Genomic DNA, 6960 nt, shown 5'->3' on the forward strand with positions numbered 1-6960 from the left:
ATTCCCCTGTGTGAGTTTGTGTCGTTGGTGTGGAGTCCACAGATGCCAAGGGCACTGGAACCCCTGGAGCCGGAGCCATGGACGGTGGTCGTGAGCCACTTGACTTGGTGTTAGGGACCAAACTCCATCCTCTGCGAGAGCAGCAAGCGCTCCTAACTCCCAAGGTTTCTCCCCAGCTCCTAAACTCACATTCCTGCTGATGAATCTCAGGCATCTGCCTCTGGCCTGAGCCCAGCATCCTAGATAGCCCCAGGCAACCTCGAATCAGTGTTGCTCAAACCGAGGACCTGATTCTCTGGCCCAGGAACACCAATCCCAGCCTGCATAGCTGGGGCCACTGCTCCAGTCAGCTGCCTGAATGACAGGCCCGCTGACTCTTGGCCTCTTCACTACACCTTTGAGTTTGGCCCTCAGCACCGGCCTAATCTACCTCCTGCAAACCACTCCCGTGGCTCTCCTGGTTCATATCTGGGATTCTATCGAAACTGCTAAGGGGAGCAGGTTGCCTCCGTCTGCCTCTTAGGACACGCCATCTCTGGTCCCATCCCAATCCCAGTCATCCCCACATCCCCTCTGAAGCTGTGTCTGGGACACATTCCTGCCTCAGGACCTTGCTCCTCACCTCCTGTTGGCTGTTTGCTCAAATACCATCTTCTTGCTGAGAGCTCCCCACCCCCACCACTGGCAGTGCTTAGCACTGAACCCAAGTCCCTTTCACAGTTTCTATCTAGCCTGTGGTAACAGCAGCCCCTGTGGCCAGGACAGCTGTCTGTGGGGTGTCTGCTGTGTCCCCAAACACTAGGCATGCTGGAGCTTTTCAGTCTGCTGGCTAGGGACTGAATCTTCACCAAGAAAGGGTGGGTCCGGACTTTGGGGAAACTACCCCTTCTGCTTGGCTCCCTTAGGGCAACTTAAGCCCTTACTGCTAGCCACATGTCAATAACTCAGTGGCACCTAGGAGACTCGAGTACATGTGTGCATGCGTGCACATGTGTGTGTGTTTATGTGTATGTGACGTCTGTGTGTGTATGTGTGTGGTATATGTGTGAATGTGTGTGTGAATGCATGTATGTGTGTGTATAGTATATGTGTGAGTATGTATGTGCCAGTGGTATATTTGTGGTGCATGTATGTGTGGTGTGTGTATGTGTGGGGTGGGTGTGTATGTGGTGTGTGTGTGTGTGTGTGTGTGGTGTGTGAATGTGGTACATGTGTGATGTGTGTATAGTGTTTGGTGTGGTGTGTGTGTGTGGTGTATGTGTATGTGAGTGGTTTGTATGTGTGTAATGTATGTGTATGTGAGTGGTTGGTGTGTGTGTGTGTGTAGTGTAGTGTAGTGTAGTGTATTCGTGGTGTGATTCCAAAGGGCCAGACAACAAAGACCTTTGGGGACAAAGTGGCTGGGGCTACAGCTGGATCTGTGTCACCAGAGGCACACTAGCACACGTGTAGGCAGGACAAGTGTCCAGGAAAACTTCTCCAAAGAGAGAACGTCAGAACTGAGCCCTTAAGGATGTGTGCATCAGCCTCACTTCAGAAGGAGGAAGAGCCAGAGGGCCAGGCCTGCAAAGGCCCTGGGGCAGGGATGGGCAAAGCACAGCTGGATGGGGACCAGAGAGTGACTTGGGAGAGAGCTAAGGAGGACAGGACCCTCCCCAGCCTCATAGGCCCTCTGCGCACCCCATTTTTCACTCTGGCTGAAACAAACAAGGTTCCAAGACCAGCCCTGTCCTATCCCAATGTGGGGAGGGGTTTAGAGATCTGGCCTGACCAGTTGCTCTGAGTGCCTTCCCTGGCCTGAGATGGGGCTTCCAGGCCAGCCTCAGTTTCCCTGCTATGATACATCTTCCTAAGGCAGCAGAGGCAGAGGTGAGGGTCCGGGAGGGACAGAGAAGGAAGTGTCTTTCCAGTCATTCAAAAGCTAGCCTGGGAGCTGGAGAGATGGTTCACCTGTAAAGTGCATGCTACTCTCAGAGCTGTGTGCTGGCTTACAAGTACCTGTAGCTCTGGCTCCAAGGCTCTGGTGCCCTCTTCTGGCCTCTGAGGGTACCCTCACATAGTGAGCCCCTAAAATGGTGGTAGGCTCAGGGCTGACGAGGGGAGACACCAGGATGGCAGGAAATGAGCAGGCAAACAGAAACAGATAGCAAGGCCCAGAGTGAGCTGTCTCCTGCAGAACTGTCAGAGCCTTGACCTCACGATGCTGCCCAGAGGCTCTCAACGTGACCTTACTCACAGAACTTTCTGGATGGCTGGGGGTGGGGGGAGGTATCAATCCGGATCTCATGCAGAATCCACAGGGAGTCTCCTCCCCTAACACCCAAGACCACTCTCCCTATGGCTCCAAGCTGGAGAAGGAGAGCAGGCGGTGAATCCTGTTTTAAGGCCCGCTAGCTAATTAATTGGGCTGCATGGAAGAGTGCTGGCCACTGTGGGCACATTAGTGGCTTTGACTAACCTTAAGGACATTCTCTCTCACCTCTGTTTTGGCCTCTAGGAGATGGGAGACCATGGCCACAGCTCCAGCTTTGGCCACGGGCTGCTTCCAACAGCCAAATTTTACATTTCATTACAAATGGCTTTGCTGGGCATGCCCGTAACTTTTACATTTCCATCCACTTTATTATTAATGGCTTTCCTGAACTGTTGCAGGCCAGCGTCGCACACAATGCGTTATAAATATTTGATCTCGCATCTAGAGTCGTCCATTTATCATTTATAACGGGTTACAAAAACATTATAAAACATTTACCGCACGTTTATAGATCATTCTCGGCTACCACAACGATGGGCTGTAAATACATTATTAATCCTCTTCATACCATTGATAGGAACCCCTTGTAATAGGGCCCGGCCCTCCACGCTCTCGGCAAACAGTACTTTGGTGTTGAGGGCAGCAGGACCCATGGATGGAGGGAACTGGCCTGCGCTGTTGGCTGTGTGGTCCTGTCAAATCACACCTCCTCTCTGTTCACACAGCACCAGAAGCTGATGTGTCTGCACACCATGCATTTCACACTCCTTCCCCACAGCCTTCCTATAGCTCAGAAATGTGCCTGAGGGCTTAGCCAGCTGGGAACTGAACAGGCCCAAATCCTGACCAATCCCCATTGTCACCCACCCTCCTAAGCAACTCCTCAGCTCCCAGGGGAGCATACCTTACGAAGCACACCCAGAGGTCTTTGCAAAAGCCTGTGGTCCTCTGCTGTACTGCCACCAGGGATGAGGATGCCAGGAACCCAGCATTGTCCCTAGAACCTCTGCTCCCAGGACAGGTGACCCAAGCAGGAGTTGAGTACGGAGCCATGGATGGGCAGGGTGCAGCCCTGGGCACAGCGGAGGTTCCTGCCCTGAGCCAGACCCACTCTTTGGGTGGTCATGACTTTGGGTGAGTGGGGCTGAACCTTTGCTGAGTGACATCTGAGTGAAGGCATGGCTTCTAGCTGACCTTCCTTTCCCCTGGGAACTGGTCCCCCTTCCTGGAGCTACAGGAAGCAGACTGCTCTCTGGGCACATGCCCAGAAGGGACACGGAGAGTCCTGTGTTCCCAGCAGAAAGTCAATGCATCAAAGAATTTCCCTCTTTGTCCTTTAAGGTCTCTTCAACGTTTATCTTCTCATGCTTCTAGTAAGCCACGGGGCCAAGGAGCCCAAGCGGACCAAACGCCGAAAAGCTGTCCTTTCAGATCTACAGTTGCGCAGAAGTGAAGGGAGGAATCCAGGACTTCTACTCCAGCCTGCCTGCCTTCCTGAGTGTCTAGCACATCACCTCCTAGGAGGGGAGAGGCCTCAGTTCCAGAAGTCCTCCCAGCATAGTCTAACTTTTAGACACTTGGCACAACCCTAGCCTACTTGGCCAGGATAACTGGGTCAGAGTTTCTGGCTGCCCTCAGGAAGAAATGGGAAAAAGCGAGTCCCCAGAACCTCCCAGTTCTCAGGTGCCCACCCACAAACACAACCCTGAGCCTCTCTGTCTATGAGGCAGAAAAGATGCCTGAGTAGGCCTGCTAGGGCGAGTGTGGGGTGACCTCATGGCTGAGACCAGAACTCTGTCCCCACGTGAAGGTCACAGCTGAAAATGAACCCCGAAGGCTTTTTGGGGAGGGGGCAAGAAACAAGTATGTTCATTACATGACACCATGCCCCAAATTAAGGCACCAGGCAGCAGCCACAGGGAAACGGGTGGGCTTGGGACTCTGTCCTCCTCAGAATGAAAGAGGCTGAGCTGGCAAGACCCTGGGCCTAGCATGGTTTCCTGGGGGGCTTACTGCTGTCCCACTCAGTTCACTAATCCAGTTGTCCAACTGGAACAGAGCTATCCTGCAGTCTATCAGGTGGCCCCAAAACACTGGAATTTTGATGGTGGGGAGGAGGTAAAGTCAGGAGCTGGTGCACGGATTGTGCTGGGATCTCTGGCCCTGTGCCCTCCTGCATCCTGTGGCTGTCTGTCCTTGACTAGCCTGGTCTGTAAGCTCATACTACGCAGACCCTAATTCCACCAGACAGCCCCTCACCGCCAGGGACCCTGCAGCCACCCCACCACAGACATGTCTGTAGATCTGGCCTTTCATTTCAGCTAGGGTACACTGTGACCCTCTCTGAATTGGGGACACACTGGCCTTTTTGTCCCCCAGAAACTATGGAAGTTATCAATCTGGTGCATGCACAGCCAGGGACCTTCTGGTCCCCAGGCCCTGGCCTCAGCAACCTGGCTATCTGGGGCATAGACTAGCATCCTTATTCAGTGAGCAAGGAGGTACAGGGCACCCCTCACCTGTCCCCACCCTCCCCCAGCATTTCATGGGTACAGCTTCTCTGCTCAATCCTGCAGCCTTGTGGGAAGTGTGAGTACTGACCTTCACAATGAGGGGAAACTGAGGCTTGAGAGTGGCCTCAGTTGAGCACCAGCAGTCCCTCTGGGCTCAGGTTCAAGGCCATGATTGACTGTTTTACCCCTGCCAGCAGACAGGCTCACAACCCCAAGCTGGGTCTCATTCCCAGGCTGACATCAGGCTCAACCTTCATTCAGGCTTCTGTCCTTAGACCAGACAAACCTGGAGATAGCAGCCCCAGTACTTACCTTAAGATCCTGATGAATGACCCTATACACCTTACACACCTGAATCCAGGACCTAGGGTTACCCACGGTCCTGTCTTGTCTTGTGAGACCCAGCACTGTGTGTGGACAGACCCCTGCTCTCTGCACAAGATACGAGGCGGGGAGTTCTGCTGCCTCTAGTCTCTGTGTCTCTACACCAGGACTAGTGTCTTGTATATGACAGAAGGGAGTAGCTGAGGATGGGTACCCAGCTACTTTTTGATGTAGCAGAAAACACTTCCTAGGCACCTACTTCTGGCCACCGGAACCCACATGTAACTCTTGACGCCCATGAGTCCTGGCTCTCTGCTGCAGTAAGGGTGTGCCATATAGCTGGGCAGTCTTTAGTTCTCAGCACTTGGGAGGCAGAGGCAGGCAGGATCTGAGTTCAAGACCAGCCTGGTCTATAGAGTAAGTTCCAGGACACACAGAGAAACCACATCTTGGGGTGTGTGTGTGTGTTACATATGTATGCCATGTGTAAGAAGCCCAAGCCAAGACCCAAGACTCAGGTTAAACCCCAGGCCTTGGCTAGATGCCCATGTGGGACGTGCCCAGGATTCCTGCACCTGCCCACATAGCCAGCCTTGTGCTATCCAGTACCCACTGCCCTACATACTGTGGTGTGAGGTGGGACAGATGCAAGCACTGGTGTGATGATCCAGACACGAGCTCTAGTCTTAACTCTTCCACCACGAGTTCCCATCATCCTCCCTCCTGTGTACCTCAGGCCTAATGGAAGTGGCAATGCTTGAAGACAAGCAATGTGCCAAGGGGGTGACCCAAGCTCGGGCTCAGGGGCACTGAGTGAGGAAATGGAATGCATACGTGCCGACTCCTGGATGCCAGGCTTTGCTTCCACTTGGGAGGGTGCGAAGTACACTGTACAGTGGCCTGCACTAGGGGCCAGTGGCCTCCACACTGGGTGGTGTGGATAACTATCCACTCTGCACAGGTGAGAGTGGCCCACACTTAAGAGTGGCTACCCAGCTCTAGGGGGTCCTCTTTATGGGGCCCAGGGCAGAGCCCAGGTGCCATAAACAGGCCCTGCAACTTCTCAAGAGAAGTGTGTTGGGGGGCCCAGAGGGACCTGGTTTGGTTGGAGCTGGCCTGGACCAGAAGCCAGAAGGTTAGAGAGCAGTGCTGTGAGGGATAGGGTTGGAAGCAAGGCACACAGAACCTCCCTGTGCCCAGGTGCCCCCGCCACCCACCACTGCCAGCCTACCTGTACACACGTGCCTGCTGCTCTCAATGGGTGTATGAAAGCCTGGTGAGAACCTGGCTACCTGAAGTTGGCTCCTGTCCCTCATTCTCTGCCTAACCTGGTCCTCTAAAACACCCCAGGGGCATTCCTGGGGACAAAGGCAGTTGTGGCCCATTGGGCCCCATCATCAGATCCACTGATGGAAGACTCAAGGCTGGCAGGCTGGCAGGCTGGCTCAGTAGCAATACATTCAAGGTGTGTGGGCAGGCAGAGCTGGCTCAGTGGCCAGGATAGGACTAGGGGTTGTGGATCTGAGCCTGTGTAGCCCATGGGGGTCATTGTCAGAGGCAGTATGACTTCTGGGGAATCTGGAGCTGGTGTTTTTAAGGAAACACTGCTCCCTGGTGGTCAGAGATAGAACAGCCAACCACCAGGGACAACCCTGCAGGAACAGTCTGGGGAGGTGGCCTGCACTCCTAAGAAGAGCCTCTGGCCACCCTGACAGTGGCTCTGATCCTAACCTGGAGGGCATGAATCCACCAGAGACAAATGCCTGCCACAGAATGGTTCATTATACACCAGCTGCAGCCAGCACCTTGCTGTCCCCCTGGTGGGTGGGAACTGGTGGTTCATTTCTGGGGCCAGCCACAGGACTTGCC

Source organism: Arvicanthis niloticus, chromosome 24 (genome assembly GCF_011762505.2).
Source record: "Arvicanthis niloticus isolate mArvNil1 chromosome 24, mArvNil1.pat.X, whole genome shotgun sequence".
NCBI classification, from domain to species: domain Eukaryota; kingdom Metazoa; phylum Chordata; class Mammalia; order Rodentia; family Muridae; genus Arvicanthis; species Arvicanthis niloticus.